The sequence below is a fragment of the Cornus florida genome, unplaced genomic scaffold (assembly GCF_030987335.1).
Source record: "Cornus florida cultivar Cherokee Brave unplaced genomic scaffold, ASM3098733v1 CherokeeBrave_3.0.0_Hap2_Chr06, whole genome shotgun sequence".
Taxonomy (NCBI): domain Eukaryota; kingdom Viridiplantae; phylum Streptophyta; class Magnoliopsida; order Cornales; family Cornaceae; genus Cornus; species Cornus florida.
Window position 1 is genome coordinate 63,479,504 of NW_026775576.1, and position 17,441 is coordinate 63,496,944.

Below are 17,441 nucleotides of genomic sequence, written 5' to 3' on the forward strand. Positions count from 1 at the left end.
TTCCCAACCACTCCATAAAGAAGGAGGGTGGAAATGTGGAAACCAATGCACAAGTGGGCCGAAGAGGGGTTCATTTCTGAGCTGCAATCTGGCCAAATTTCGAGCACTCGAAGGGTGGCCTCGAGCACTCGAAATTAGTGTAATGTGTAACATGCAATTCTTGCCCATCACTGACCCACTGTGGAAGAATGACCATAACTTTGTACTCCGAACTCCGAATGATGAATTGTTTGAAGATTTGGAGAGCTGATTCAGAGATTTAAAAACTTCATGTTTTGGTGGAGACCCAATTCTCAAGTCTGGTTGGTCGGAAATGGGGGGAAAGGCAGCACTTCAATGCTGCCAGGCAGTTCTGCGCACCTCTGGTAACAAAGCCATAACTCTCTGCTCCGAGCTCCGAATGATGAATCGTTTGAAGATTTGGAGAACTAATTCAGAGCTTTAAAAACTTCATGTTTTGGTGGAGACCGAATTCTCAAGTATGGTTGGTCGGAAATGGGGAGAAAGGCAGCACTTCACTGGTGCCAGGCAGTTCTGCGCACCTCTGGTAACAAAGCCATAACTCTCTGCTCCGAGCTCCGAATGATGAATCATTTGAAGATTTAGAAAGCTGATTCAGGTCTTTACAAACTTTATGTTTTGATGGGAATCCAGTTCTCGAGTTTTCTAGGTCAAAAATGGCGAGAAAGGCCGGGCTCTACTGCTGCCAGAATTTCAGAATTGGCACCCCTTTTGTTCAAAATTCCACAAGGCATCATTTTTGCTTCCTTTTTGTAATTTAACCTGAAAATGTACAAAAACATGCAAATGGAGATAATCTATATAAAATAATCAATTAATTGACTTAACTACTGTAATTTAGGGTGCTTGAATATACAGTATTCGGCGCTTATCACACCCCCAAACTTACACTTATCTAGTCCCTTAGCAAAACCAAAATGCAAAGCTCAATGGAATGAAAAACATGGGAATGCTATTACAAAAATATCCACCATGGCAAAAATAAACATAAACATAGCTCAAATACAACTTGAAATAGATAAAGAGCTGGAGACGGGATCATTGGGAAGACTACCTTGCATATATGAGGCATTGATATAAAAATTAGCAAAAACCATTTCAACATGCATGCATCAACATCATAGTCCATATAAATAATTCAATTGTCATCTCTTAAATGGAAATAACTCAAACTCCAGTGAAAGTGAATTGAATTCTCAACATGCGGCTTTTACTTTCTTTTCCAATTCCAAGGCACAAGTTTTCAAATCAATGAATTCCCCTTTACATGAAGTCCCTAAGGCATGATTTTATTTTCAAGACAATTTTTGTTGCCTGTTAAGAATTTATTATAACTCAAAAGTGAAACATAAAATGGTTATGCAGTGTTGAAATCCTTTAAGCTTTCTAACCAACCTATGTAGCAAGCGTTAGGCCAACAACTCCCAAACCAGACGGCTTTAGGGTGCTAAGTGTAAAGACACTCCTAGGGCTTAATAGCTCAAGTTGGAAAGGCTAAGAATTCCAACAAACCATGTTTATTACACACATTTTTTTGAATGACCGTGCAATGTTTAAGTCCTTTAAGCTTTCTAACCAACCCATGTAGCAAGCATTAGGCCAACAACTCCCAAACCAGACGGCTTTAGGGTGTTAAGTGTAGAGACACTCCATAGGGCTTAATAGCTCGAGTTGGAAAGGCTATGAACTTCAACTGGTCATTATTTTCTTTCTTTCTCATCTTCGTTTTTTTTTTTTTTTTTTTGACAATTTATATCATGCCAAAGATATTCATCTATCAGGTTCATCAAATCAGATTAACTAGGCCAAGGTCAAGGTTAATCAAGTTGCATGCCTCACAGTTAAGTTTCCAATGTGCATCTGTGCATTGTGAAGTTTATAAGAGTGTAAATCCAGCAAGAATCTAATTGAGGCATTTATACAGACTACATTGTATTTTGCATGATTACTTCAAATTCAAATTTCTTTATTTTCAAAAATTCTCAATTGCTTCTATACACAAGGTATTAAACATATGCTTTGTCTACGACAAGTTTCAAGCTATACTATCATTGCTTTACAAAATAGTGATACCAAAATTATGCCAAAAATGCAATATTGCACCCCCAAACTTAAACTACATAGTGTCCTCAATGTGGACATGGGTTGAAGTTAAAGACAAAAAATGACAGAAAAATAAAAAGGAACAAAAATACCCAGGGGGAGGAAAAGGCATGGGGAGAAGAACCCCCAAACTTGAATTGGACTGCGCAACCTAGATAGCATCATGAAAAACAAAAAGCGACAACTACAAAAAGCATTAATAGCACAAGCATAAATACAGAAAAATAATGTACATAAAGTTAACAGAAAAGAGAGAATTTGCATTTCAAAAAGAGTTTACATGATTACAAAAAGAGCTGTACAGGGATCATGTCTACTAGAGCAACCTATACATAGCAAATTCTTACAGTGCAAAAGTAAAACAACAGATACAAGAGAAATATGTACATATGAAACAAAAAGATAAGGTCCAACACTCGCAGCAGCTATGGTCCAGAGGGAAGACGGGCGAGGATGGAATGAAGGAGAGACTGAGTCTTACGCCGGTCTGCCTAAGCCAAACGATGTTCCTCGGCTGCGACACGACGGTCTTCAGTAGTAAGACGACGATCTTCTTTGGCACGTGAAGAAGTCGCACACATGGTCCGAGTGTACGCGGACAAGGTATTCTCAAAACGATCCATCCGCTCATGAATACCAGCAATGCTAGCCCGGATGAAAGCCTGGTCCTGCTGAGAGTCGACCGGAGGCTCTACCCTTGCAGTGGCTGCTGCAGTGGAAGCATCCTTAGAAAGAGGAGGAAGTGGAGCTTGGATGAACAGGGGGGCAGCAGGCTGAGGGGTACTAGAATGGCTAAGAACATTGATCCACCGGCGCTTGGTAAAATTTTTAATCTTTTCGCCTTTTGGTTCATGGGGAGGAACAATGAAGCCTTTGTGCTTTAAAAGCCGAGTGATGAAAAACGACAAAGGCAATTTCTGATTTTCAACTCGCGGAGCCCATGCATTATGAGCGTCATGCCAAAACTTCATAAATGTGGTCCAAATGAGCTCCAGGATGGAGAACCATTGGCCTTGGTCCATGGCATATAAGGCTTGCAAAAGGAGGCCCCTACGCTCGGTACTATGCACCAAAGGGCAGACATTGTGCTTGAAAATAGTGTCAATGAACCAGAGGCGTTCCGGAAGATTGGTTTTGCGGATAAAAGACCGGGGCCTATTAAGATCGTCAACATTGCCAATGGCAGCGACAACCTGCTCCACAGTTAATGTATCCAGCTCCTCATATAAAGGGAGATTCTCACGATTGACAATGTCATTGGGGCACTCAATGGGGCAACCAGAAACCTGAATGATGTCAGTCATAGTGAAAGCATAGGTGGTGCCATCAATGGATGTAGTGAGAGAAATGGGTGGCTCTTCAGGGCATTGGAGATTCTGGTAGAAGAGGCGCACTACACGGGGGTAGGCAACCCTGGAAAGGGGCGCGCAAATGTGCTGCAGACGCCGGTTAGTCAATTCGGTTACAGCCCACGAAGTAGTGGGTAGAATGTCAAAGGCATCCGTGAGCGGAAAAGAAAGCTCGTAGTTAAGTTGTCTGCGATCCCAAGGATCACGTGGTCGCTCACGATTGACAGCACGGGCACCCGCAGAGGGTCTAGGAGGGCAAGAAGGACCGGCACAAGACATTTATAGAGGTGGACTTGGTTGAGGACTTTCAGCGAGCACCTGGTGTGCACCACAAAAGAGAGAAGGTGAAAATGAATGGGGTGGATGATGAAACCCAAAATTTTTGACAAGCAAATCAAGCTCTATCATCAACAAATCAACAACAAAGCATCAACAGAACCAAACTCCAACATTACAAGCCCATCCTCCTTGTAAAACACCATGAATGAAAAAAGGAAAAGAAAAACAATTGAAGAGGACACAGACCTGAATTTCAGTGTATTCGAGAGCAAGAAGGAAGGCAGGAAGAGGGAGGTGAGATGATGGGGTGGTGGGGTATTGAGGTAGGTGAGAAGTGTTGTGGAGAGTTGAGAAGTTGGTGTGGCTTTGGGAAGGATGAGGTTCCGAGAGGGAGTGAGAGCTTGGGTGTGTGGGGTTGTATTGAAGGCTGCAGGAAAGAGAGAAGGATGCTGTGGGTAGAGAGAGAAAAGGTGGTGACAATGTGGGTTGGGTTGATGGTGGAGGAAAGGGAGTTGAGTTGGGGTGGTTTGCAGCCGAGGAGGGGTGTTGAGGTTGAGTGAGATTGGTGGGGCTTCGGGGTTTTTAAAAGATAGGGGGTAAGCTTGGTTCGAGCACTCAAAGTTGGACTTCGAGTGCTCGAAAGATGGGTAAAGAGTTGGGAGCCGAGGGGTGAGAGAGGTTGAGTGCTCGGGTGGGGAGTGAGAGAGCTTGGGATAGGTTAAGAGGGGGTTCGAGCACTCGAAATGGCTTCTTCGAGTGCTTGAGAAATGAGTAGAGATGGTTTGGGTTGGCATGGGAATGCAGAGGAGGGAAAGGAGGGTGGTGCTCGGTTGATGCCGATGGGGTTGAGTTGGTTTGAGAGGGGCATGCATGGATAGGTTGGTTTGTAGATGCCGAGAGGGTGGGTTTGGGAGGTGGATGCAGGTGGCTCATGCATGGTGGTGTTGTAGAGAGAGAGAGAGAGAGAGAGAGAGTTGATGAGGGAAAATGGAGTGGGATGGCTGGGTTGTGGTGTGTGGCATGGAAGTTGCAGTGGGTTGGTTTAGGGAAGTGGGTTTATGATGGTGAGGGTGATGCATGCATGGCTGTGGGTTGCATGAAAGTGGTTTGAGAATGATGCCAAGGTAGGTTTGTTTGAGGGTTTGGTTTGCAGGTTGGTGAAGGTTGCATGGGTGTCGAGCAACTGCGAGGGATGGGTTGCCGAGAAGGAGGAGATGCATGGGGTTGGGAGATGGTTGCATGAGATAGAAGGTTGGTTGGGTTTTTTTTTTTTTTTGAGAGAAAGGGGTGGAGTGGTGAATGGTGTGGTCGAGTTGGGTTGTTGCATGGTGGGCATGTTGGCTAGGCTCGAGCACTCCAAATGGGAGCTAGAGTGCTCGAGCTTGGGGCAGACAGATTGGCAAGATGTGGAGGAGGTTCGAGCACTCAAAATTGGGATTCGAGGGCTCGAAATGGAGGCAGGAGCTGCGAATGATGTGCTGAAACTGGTGTGTAGCTGCGAGCACTCTAACTTGGATCTTGAATGCTCGAAATTAGGACAGTGGTGCATGCAAGATTGGAGGCAGCAACGAGCACTCGACATGGAAGGTAGATTGCTCGAAATTGGATCAGTAGGCTCAAAAATGAATTCATTGCAATGGAATGTGTAATGTGAGCAACATGGAAATGAATTTTTCAGCCAACATGAATGCATGGATGAATGAATGCATGAAGTTAATGTATGCACTGAGAGCTGAATGCATGCATGCATGGAAGCAAAATTTTAAAATTTGTCATTCTTATGCATGCATGAAAAACTATGAGCTCATGGCTGCAATGAAATTCCTATGTATAAAAATGGAATAAAAATTTTCAATGAATGAAATTCCCTTTTTTTTTTTTTTTTTTTGTTTTTTTACTTTTCAAACTTTGCAATTTCTAATGCATGGAAAAATTGCCAACTTTCAGAACATCACACAAAGCATGGGTGGATGTAAGAAAATTTTCAAACCTTTGCAACATCACACAATGCATGAATGAAATTTCTGGAGAAAATTTTAAACTTGCAAATTCATTCCATTCCAATGCATGGGAAATTTTGAAAGTTTTGTTTTGAAACCTTGCAATTTTTCAACTTTTTAATCATCTCAAATGCATGAAGAATTTTGAGAAAATTTTCAAACTTTTCATTAAAAATGAGAAAATATGCACATGAGTCGCATTTGAAAAATCTAATGAAATTGCTAGAAAGCAATGGAGACTTCCGGGAATGAATATTAGAGTTGAGAAGGTCTAAGAAAAATTAAATTTTTGGCTTTTCTAAACCGTTTCCCATAAAATTTGCAAGGCACGAGCAATTTCAAAGAGAAGGAAGCTTGGAAATTAAAAGAATTACTTCCCTTGAGTTGCTAAATTTAATGTCGATAGCTAGACAAAGCTAGAGCAGGCACTAATCCTCATAAATTGGATCCGTCAAGAGGACTTCCTCAACTTTTTGGGTTAGGATTGTGCTGTCAATGCAAGGCTTAAGCCGTTGGCCATTTACCTTGAAGAGTGATCCACTTGCAGGATCATGAAGTTCGATTGCTCCATGAGGAAAGACGGTAGTGACAATGTATGGACCATCCCATCTTGACCGGAGTTTACCAGGAAAGAGTTTCAAGCGGGAATTGAAAAGCCAAACCTTTTGTCTAGGGGCAAAAGACTTATTGACGATGTGTTTGTCATGAAAAGCTTTAGTCTTTGCCTTGTAGATTTTTGCACTTTCATACGCGTCATTACGCAATTCCTCAAGTTCATTTAATTGCAACGCATGATTAGAGCCAGCTTATTTGAGATCAAAATTGAACCTTTTTATGGCCCAATAAGCACGGTGCTCTAATTCTACCGGGAGATGACATGCTTTGCCAAAGACAAGTCGATATGGCGACATGCCAATGGGTGTCTTATAAGCTGTTCGGTAAGCCCAAAGTGCATCGTTTAGCCCTAATGACCAATCTTTGCGGTCCGGTCTAACCGTTTTTTCCAAAATGTGCTTAATTTCCTGGTTAGAAATCTCTACTTGACCACTCGTTTGAGGGTGGTAAGGTGTAGCAACCTTATGAATGACGGAATACTTAGCAAGGACGGATTTGAGATAACGATTTCGAAAATGAGATCCGCCATCACTAATGATTGCTCGGGGCGTACCAAAATGACTAAAGATATGAGACTGAATGAATTAGATCACGACTTTATGATCATCGGTTTTGGTAGCCTTGGCTTCAACCCATTTAGACACATAATCCACCGCTACAAGGATGTACTCATAGCCATAAGAAGATGGAAATGGTCCCATGAAGTCAATCCCCCATACATCAAAAATTTCAACAATTAAAATGTTAGTGAGGGGCATCATGTCTCTTCGGGACATGGATCCAAGTTTTTGACATCGTTCACACGATTTGCAAAAATTGTATGCATCCCGAAACCAGGTAGGCCAAAAGAATCCACTTTGAAGAACTTTGTTAGTGGTCTTTTTGGCACTGAAATGGCCTCCACAAGCAAGAGTATGGCAAAAATTTAGAATGCTTGTGGCCTCGGTTTCAGGAATGCATCGCCGGATGATTTGGTCCGGGCAATACTTGAATAGTTTTGGATCTTCCCAAAAGAAATGCTTGACTTGGGAGAAAAACCGGTCCCTCTCTTGTTTGGACCAATGAGCTGGAATTTTGCCAACCGCAAGATAATTGACAATATCCGCAAACCATGGAAGAGTAGAATGTGAAACTTGAAAAAGTTGCTCATCCGGAAATGAATCACGGATGGCTGCGAATTCTGAAGATTTCTCAATAAGTAAGCGAGAAAGATGATCGGCGACAACATTGTCGGTCCTTTTTTTGTCCCGGATTTCAATGTCAAACTCTTGAAGTAAGAGGATCCATCGAATTAAATGGGGTTTTGTCTCTTTTTTCGCTAACAAATGCCTAAGAGCGGCATGATCCGAAAAGACGATGACCTTGGAACCAAGAAGATAAGAGCGAAATTTATCCAAGGCGTACACCACAGCTAGCAATTCTTTTTCAATGGTGGTGTAGTTCAATTGGGCATCGCAGAGAGTCTTGCTGGCATAATCAATGACATGCGGAAGTTTATCCACACGTTGGCTCAAAACCGCCCCTAATGCATAGTCGGATGCATCACACATGATCTCAAAGGGAAGAGACCAATTAGGCGGTTTCATGATTGGGGCGGATGAGAGAATAGTGCGAAGTTTAATGAAAGCTTCCATACAAGCGTCATCAAAATTGAATAGAACATCCTTAGCTAAGAGATTACACAAGGGCCGTGAGATTTTGCTAAAATCTTTGATGAAGCGACAATAGAATCCGGCATAGCCAAGAAAAGAACGGATTTGACGGACGAAATTCGGAGGAGGAAGATTAGAGATCAACTCAACTTTTGCCTTGTCTACCTCGATTCCCCGTTTAGAAATGACATGTCCTAAAACAATACCTTCTTGGACCATGAAGTGGCTTTTCTCCCAACTTAGAATGAGATTCGTCTCTTTGCATCTTTGGAGCACAAGAGATAAATTTTTGAGACACGAGTCAAAGGAGGAGCCAAATACGGAAAAATCGTCCATGAAAACTTCCAAGAACTTTTCAACCATATCGGAGAGTATGGACATCATGCACCTTTGGAACGTTACCGGCGCATTGCATAGACCAAAAGGCATGTGTCGATAGGCAAAAGTACCAAAGGGACATGTGAATGTTGTTTTCTTTTGATCTTGGGGGGCGATTGCCACTTGGTTATAGCCGGAATAACCATCAAGAAAACAATAGAAGCTTTGGCCTGCTAACCTTTCTAGGATTTGATCAATAAATGGGAGTGGGAAATGATCCTTCCTAGTTGATGAATTGAGTTTCCGGTAGTCAATGCACATACGTCACCCGGTGGTGGTTCGTTGTGGCACGAGCTCACTCGCTGAATTTTCAACAACGGTGAGACCGGATTTCTTGGGGACAACTTGTGTGGGGCTCACCCACTTGTTATCAGAGATAGGGTAGATGATTCCCGCATCTAGCAATTTGATCACCTCTTTCATGACCACTTCCTTCATATTTGGATTTAACCGACGCTGGACCTCTCTAGTAGGCTTTGTGTCATCCTCCATATGAATGTGGTGCATACAAATGGAGGGGTCAATTCCTTTCAAATCTGCCACTGTCCAACCAATAGCTTCTTTATGCTCTTGGAACACCGCTAAAAGGTTGGTCTCTTGGTCTTTTTGAAGGTCCGAGGCAATGATGACTGGAAGGGTTTGCTTTGGACCAAGGAACTCATATTTGAGATGGGCCGGGAGCGGCTTAAGCTCAAGTTGAGGCGGGGATATCAATGATGGGACCGGAGGAGTAGTGAAAAGTTGGGGAAACGGTTCTTTTGGAATTTTTCAAGGAGGAATGTCCATGATAGCACTAACATTAAGCAAAGAATTGACTTCTTGAATGGATTGATCAATGTCAAAGTTTGAGAAGTCGAAATGGGACATGCAAGTGTCAAGGGTGTCCTTGCTTAGAATGAAGGGGAGAAATTCTTCAACCACTTCATCTATGACATCCACAAGAAAACAATCATCCTCATTGGAGGGATGTTGAGTTGCATGAAAGATGTAGAGTTTGACTTGCATGTTTTCGAAAGCAATGTCCATCACCCCGGTTCAGCAATTAATTGATGCATTAGCCGTGGCAAAAAATGGCCTACCAAGGATCACGGGAATGTGCTTTTTTGGGTCATGGACCGGTTCCGTATCAAGAACCACAAAGTCTATTGGGAAGTAGAATTTATCCACTTTGATGATAACATCCTCAAGAATGCCTCGTGGATGCTTGACCAATCTATCGGCAAGTTGCAAAACCACGGATGTCGGCTTAAGATCTCCCAACCCAAGTTGTAGGTAAACCGAGTATGGAATCAAATTGACACTAGCACCCAAGTCAAGGAGGGCCCTTTCTATCTTGTTGTCACCAATGACACACGAGATAGTTGGGGCGCCAGGATCCTTATACTTTGGAGGAGCACTCACATTCTCAGCTAGTCTCACTTTCTTTGTCAAATGATTTTTAGAAGTGCGCTTTTGAGTGCACAAATTCCTGAGAAATTTTGCATAGGGAGGGATTTGCTTGATAGCATCCAAGAGGGGCAAGTTGATCTTTACTTGCTTGAAAACTTCCCACATGTCTTGAATTTTGTAATTCTTATTCCCAAAATGTGTCGACTCTTGGAGACGTTGAGGAAACGGAGCTTTTGGCTCATAAGAAGTTTCCACATTTGGGGTGACATGAGTGGGCTTTCCGTGAATGGTATTTGGACAAGAAGAGCTTGGATTTGGACTTGAAGAGCTTGAATTTGGATTTTTCAAAGGAGGGTTTTTCTCACTTGTGTCTCCATCAACCTTGTTGTCAATCACTCTACCACTCCGAAGGGTGGTGATAGCTTGAACTTGTTCATGAGTCGGCCCACTCGGAGGAGGGGTTTCATCAATCACATGCATTCCTCTAGGATTTTCAAAAGGTTGAGAGGGAAGCTTCCCCTTGTCCTTTTGAAGCAATTGATTCACCGAGTTAGCTATTTGGCCCACTTGGAGAGTAGCTATGGATTGAGTATAAGAGTGAACCATTTAGAGAGTAGGCTGCAAGGATGTCAAGAGTTGCTTGTTGGCATCCATTATTTGCTTATTTAATAATTCCATCATTTGCTTGTTTGCAGCTACTATCTCGTCAGTTGGACACACAGGAGGTTGATTGGAGACATTTGGATTGTAAGGAGGACGGTAGCTTGAAGAGGCTTGGAAAGGCCTACCTTGATATTGAGAAAAGGGCTGATTTTGAGGCCCTTGATTTTGAAATTGGGAATTTTGTGGGGTTTGTTGCCTCCACGAAAAATTCGGATGGTCCCTCCAACCCGGATTATATGTATTGGAATACGGGTTATGCCCGGGCCTTGAGAACATGGCATTAGCTTGCTCTTGGTTGGGATTGGGAAATTGCTCCGGTGTGGGGCAATCTTCCGAGAGATGGAATGGACTAGTACATGAAGCACAAACTAAACTTGCCGAATTTTGAGACAATGAAGGAGGAAGATGTGGTGCCATCAATTGGTAGAATTTATGAGCAATGGCATCCACTTGAGATGATTCCTCCCTTATTGATTTTGGTTGACAAGGGTTGGTGTTCTTTGCAATGGTTGAGGTCGGAGCCCTACGAGAATTATGTTGAAGTGAATTTTCGCTTAAATTCTCAAGTAGGGTCCAAGCCTCATCCGCATTCTTGGACATGAACATCCCACCACAAGAAGAATCAACCATGAATCTATGGGTTTCGGTCAAGCCGGCATAGAAAGCTTGCACTAATTGCCATTTTGGGATCAAATGATGAGGACATTTCCGAAGAAGATCTTGTAGCCTTTCCCAAGTCTCATGGAGTTGTTCTCCATCAATTTGAGAAAAGCTTAGAATGGAACGCCTCATTTGGTTGGTTTTACTCACCGGATAATACTTCTTAAGGAATTCTTGTAGCAATTGAGCCCAAGAAGTAATGGAATTGGGAGCGAGGGAGTTCAACCAATATTTTGCCCTATCCTTTAGGGAGAATGGGAAAAGATGGAGATGGAGTGCATTGTCCGGAAAACCTCTCAACCGGATGGTCGAACAGATTTTAAGGAACTCATCAAGATGCTTATATGGATCTTCATTATCAAAGCCATGAAATGATAGAAGCATTTGGATGGTGCTTGATTTGATCTCATATTGAGCTGCATCGATGTTTGGCATTACTATGCAAGAAGGAGAAGCATAGGTGGTAGGGATGAAATGATCTCTAAGAGTCATTGGTTCTACATTAGGAATTCCAGCCCTTTCATTCCCCGAATTTCCTACGTTATCTCCTATTGTATTAAATTCAGTTTCAAGATCCCTTGTAAGAGTAGATTCCCTAAGGTTTCTTCTAAGAGTTCTTTCAAGAGAATTGATATCAATGGGCGAATCGATTGTGGGTAGAGAGAGTGACCTACGACCGAAGATCAACAGCACAGCATATAATCAACAAAGTAATTCATTATCCACAACTCCACATACGATGTTCCCTTTCTCCTCAATTATCAAGACAGAAAATAAATGGCCACGACAAGGACCGATGCTTATACATAGAATTAAAACAATAATATAGCTTCAACAAGGGCTTGCAAATAAATTAACTACTTCTAAACTTAACACATGCACGATATCTTACAATGTGAAACTAAAAGGTCAAGAAACTTACCTGGGGTCCTCTAGACTTACGCTTTGCTAGCGTTCCCATGGCGAGATTCGAGTCCCTAGAATCTTACAACACGAAAATGGTTAAACCACATGAAAAATATGCACAAAACACAATATGCACAATCAAACTAAATTTAACCCTAAACTTTGGTTGCTAAACCGTTTGCAAGTCCCCGGCAACGGCGCCAAAAATTGATCGACGGTCGAAATCAATTATAAATCAACCCTCTTCGCAATAGCACGAATCATTATAAAATAGGGCTATTAGACGGGTAAGTCGAACCACTGGGACTGCGCTAGTCTTAAGGCAACCTAAGTATCTAAAGTCATTTTAGAGTGATGAGGGGTTTATAAAGGGTTTGTGTGTTTGTCACTAAACTAAGAAATTAAAATGCATAAAACAATAGATTGCAATGAAATTGAAAAAGTGAGATACAAGTAGAAAAGACTAGGGAGATGAATCCACACTACACCCTACGTACATGCTAGATTATGTCTAAATTTGGGGATAAATAGCATATATGCAATGGTCAAGAAATATGAAGCAACTCCGTTGCTTAATAATCATCAAGAAGTTCACTTAATCAAAACAAGAATGATCCATCAAAAGCTACCATAGTTGAACTACTTAAACTAAGGTGTAGAATCAAATACACTATCTCAAGCAAATGACCATCAAGCTTTCAATCAAATGGTGAAGCACATGAAGGTAGGAATCAAGTATAAACCATCAAAGGAGGTACCTAAGCAATGGAATATCAAGTTTCAAAATCAACATGCCTTGAAAAACATTCATAGTCTATATTTTCATTGTCACTATGAAAATAAAAGCAATAAGATTGATCCAAGAATCGTCAAAGATATGACAATGAACTTACATCAACCATTTACACATTAAAATTCATTACAAGAAGGAATATGCTCTTAGACTATGAAACTACCATACATTATACATTATAGTCGCCAAAAGTATAGCCTAATCTAGAACATGATCAAAAGAGGAGGCTTCATCACCTCCCTAGATGGAGGTTTAGCTCTCCATTGATACAAAAATGGAAGAAGAAGAAGAAGGATCCATATCCATTTTCGAGCTCCTACTGTAGCACTCAAGAACACCCTCTTCTTTGCTCTCTTCTCTCTCTTCTACTCTTGTTAAAAGTTAGGATATGATGCATGTGGCCCTTAGTTGCCTTATATCTTTCAACCAAGCTCTCTCCCTCCTCCAAAGACATTCCCAACCACTCCATAAAGAAGGAGGGTGGAAATGTGGAAACCAATGCACAAGTGGGCTGAAGAGGGGTTCATTTCCGAGCTGCAATCTGGCCAAATTTCGAGCACTCGAAGGGTGGCCTCGAGCACTCGAAATTAGTGTAATGTGTAACATGCAATTCTTGCCCATCACTGACCCACTGTGGAAGAATGACCATAACTTTGTACTCCGAACTCCGAATGATGAATCATTTGAAGATTTAGAGATCTGATTCAGAGATTTAAAAACTTTATGTTTTGGTGGAGACCCAATTCTCAAGTCTGGTTGGTCGGAAATGGGGAGAAAGGCAGCACTTCAATGCTGCCAGGCAGTTCTGCGCACCTCTGGTAACAAAGCCATAACTCTCTGCTCCGAGCTCCGAATGATGAATCGTTTGAAGATTTGGAGAGCTAATTCAGAGCTTTAAAAACTTCATGTTTTGGTGGAGACCCAATTCTCAAGTATGGTTGGTCGGAAATGGGGAGAGAGGCAGCACTTCAATGCTGCCAGGCAGTTCTGCGCACCTCTGGTAACAAAGCCATAACTCTCTACTCCGAGCTCCGAATGATGAATCGTTTGAAGATTTGGAAAGCTGATTCAGGGCTTTATGTTTTGATGGGAGTCCAGTTCTCAAGTTTTCTAGGTCAAAAATGGCGAGGAAGGCCGGGCTCTACTGCTGCCAGAATTTCAGAATTGGCACCCTTTTTGTTCAAAATTCCACAAGGCATCATTTTTGCTTCCTTTTTGCAATTTAACCTGAAAATGTACAAAAACATGCAAATGGAGATAATCTACATAAAATAATCAATTAATGGACTTAACTAATGTAATTTAGGGTGCTTGAATATACAGTATTCGGCGCTTATCAGTGAACTGCCCGTAGAGGGCCGGCGGGCGCCCGCGGAAGCTGCGGCTCGCGAGGATGGTTCTAGAGTGTTTGGCCGGCACCCGCGGTGGTGCGACGGGCACCCGCGGGAGGGCGCTGGGGCTCCTGCGGCTGCTATGCAAGGCGCCGCGAAACAAGGCAGTGAGGTGAGCTATTGGCGGGTGCATCGCGGGAGCTCCGCAGGCGCCCGCGGAGGCCTGTGCTCATAGCCTGCAGTCTTCTCTTTGGCCACTTTGGATTGGCCCGATGACACAATCGTCATACTGGAATCAATGCCACAACATTTGTGCACATGATGGTCCACAAACTTGGCCTAGATAACGGTCCCTAGCAACGGCGCGCTTCGATTCTTCAAAAGAGTGTCAAAACCACTTTCTTTAACCATAATTAGGGAGACCGACCTGAAAGAAGATAAAAACAAAAAAATAAATCTAAACTATGCATCAATATCAACTAATGGACTTAACTAATGCAAATAAGGGCACTTGAATATGAAATATTTGGCGTCTATCACACCCCAAAACTTACATTTTGCTAGTCCTTTAGCAAAACAAAATATAGAATCTAGCAAAAATGACAACATGCATCAATCATTAAGCAAGAAATTTATCTATGAAACTCAAATGTAACATGGAATGACAAAAAAAAATATTGGAGGAAGTTCTATTAAACAGACTACCTTGCATATATGAAGCCTTAATAATCAAAATGGCAAAAATGAGTTCAATCTTAAATGCATCAATCATTAAGCTCTATATGAAAACTTCAATTATCATCTCTTGAATAACATGAACTCTAACTTCAGTGATAGTGGCCCGAATTCCCAATATGCAACTTTTACCCTCTTTTTGCAATCCCAAGAACACATTTTCACATCCTTAAATCTCCTTCAAAATGAGGTCCCCATGGCATAGTTTATTCACAATGCAACTTTTGTTGCTTATTGAGAACTCTATTGTTCAACACAAAAGAAAGTATACTATTGGTTGTGCACTGCCGAAATCCCTTAAGCTTTCTAACCAACCCATGTAGATAGCGTTAGGCCAACAACTCCCAAACTAGATTGCTTTAGGGTGCTAAGTGTAGAAATACTCCTAGGGCTTAATAACTTGAGCTGGAAAGGCTACGAACTTCGACGAACCAAATTTATTTATTTTTGAATAACCGTGCAATGTCTAGGTTCTTTAAGCTTTCTAACCAACCCATGTAACAAATGTTAGGCCAACAACTCCCAAACCAGATGGTTTTAGGGTGCTAAGTGTAGAAACACTCCTAGGGCTTAATAACTCGAGCTAGAAAGGCTACGAACTTCAACTGGTCATTGATTGCTTTTTCTTTTTCTTTTTTGTTTTCTTTTTTTTTTAATATGCCAAGGGTATCCATTCATTAGGGTCATTAATTCAGATCACTGAGTCCCGATCAAGGTCAATTTGGGTTGCATGCCTCACGATTAGGTTTCCAGTGTGCAAATGTGCAATGTGAATTTAATTAAAGTCTTTATACAAACCAACTATGAATCAACATGCTTATTTCAAAAGTTTCTTTATTTTCAAAAATTATCTTGGCTTCTATACACAAAGTATTAAGTACATACTTCAACCTTCAACAAGTTCCATGGTTAAACTATCATTGTTTTCAACAGCATGATTTTATTAACTTATGAGCATAAAAATAAAAAAATAAAAAAAAAAAAGAGCAAAAATTGTACGAATGAAAGCACATGCACCCCCAAACTTGAATGTCACATTGTCCTCAATGTGAGAAGACAAAGGATAAGAGAATTAGAAAGAAAACTGGAGAGTGCAAAGAACAATAGTACCAAGTTAAGGAGGAATAGAGTGGCGGTGCAAAAATAAGCCACTTTGTGAATTCTAAGAGCATACCCCCAAACTTGAAATCAAAAACATGTCAAAAGTATCTATACAGAGCAAGAATCAAATGAATCCAAAAATTATTAACGATAACTGCAATTTATTTCAAAGCTAAAATCCATGCAAACTAACAAAAGAGATGCAGTTAAAACTTTAAAAGAACTGGAAAAAAAATGCCAAACGCGGCCCAAAAGAAGTCTAAAAGTAGTACTACTGCAAAAAGGGAAGTAAAACGAGAAACGGGAAATCAATCCTCCATTGGCGCGGAGGAAGAAGCACAAGGTGCGCCTGGCGCTCAGTCTATCAATGACTGGAGCATAGCCTGCAAAATCTCTTGATAGTCGGCGCGAGTCATGACATCTGGCGGCGGGACAAAAATGGCAGCTAAAGAAACGAGGGCATCAGGAGGAGGATGAGCAGGAGCCACAAGGGGGGCCGGAGCACCCCAATCCAGCGCGTTACCAATGCTAGCCTGACGGGACGTCTGAAGTTGAGCTATGCTGGACTTCTAGACCCCAAGGTTAAAGTGCAACACATATTTTTGAGCAACCTTGTAATAAGGTATGGAAATGGGAATGCCCAGGTTGTGGTGGTGCGCGACCGAACCAAGATTAATTCCTTGTAGATTTTAAGCAATTGGTCCCAGACAAGTTGTGGGACACAAAATCAATACTCATTTTCAGCATAGTAGAGGATTTTCAAAAATTCCCCCTTTCGCTCAGAATGGCCTGGCACGGGTAGGACGTTCTTGGCTAGGACCGAATCGAGAAACCATAGCCGGCAAGGTAAGAAAGATTTATTGGTACTTGTGGTTCTGTTTCTGGTGAATCGACCACGACAAATTTCCCCCACAATATCCGCTAAGGTAGGCTGATCGGGACCTTCAACATAAAGGGGGAAGCCCGCCTCATCCACTGGCAAAATCAAGGGGCAATCCACAGCCATAGCAAGGTCATCGAGGTTAAATTCATAATCATAGTCATCAATGGTGGTTTTGATTTTGTCCGGTTCCTCACATGAGTGGACCATGTTGGCATAGAACAGCCGGACCACACGCGAGAAGTACGAATGAGTGCGCGATTTGAAAATAGAGGATAGGCCATGAGCCCTCAATTTGCGGACGGACCATGCAGTCTTCACATTGCTCTCGAAAGTAGGTATAATGTCAAAATGAACTTCGGTTTCAATTGGCCATTCAGCCCAATTTGGGGGCGGAGGAGCATTAGAAGGGCCCTCAGATGACCTAGCACGCTTGGAAATAACCTTAGGAGCCATGGGAATGAAGAAATTTGGTTCAGGACTTTTAGCGAACACCTGGTGTGCAGCACAATTGGGAAGAGAGAAAAATGTTGGTTAAAGACTGAAAAACCCAAAAATTTTGTACCTAAAATCAACCATGCACAAC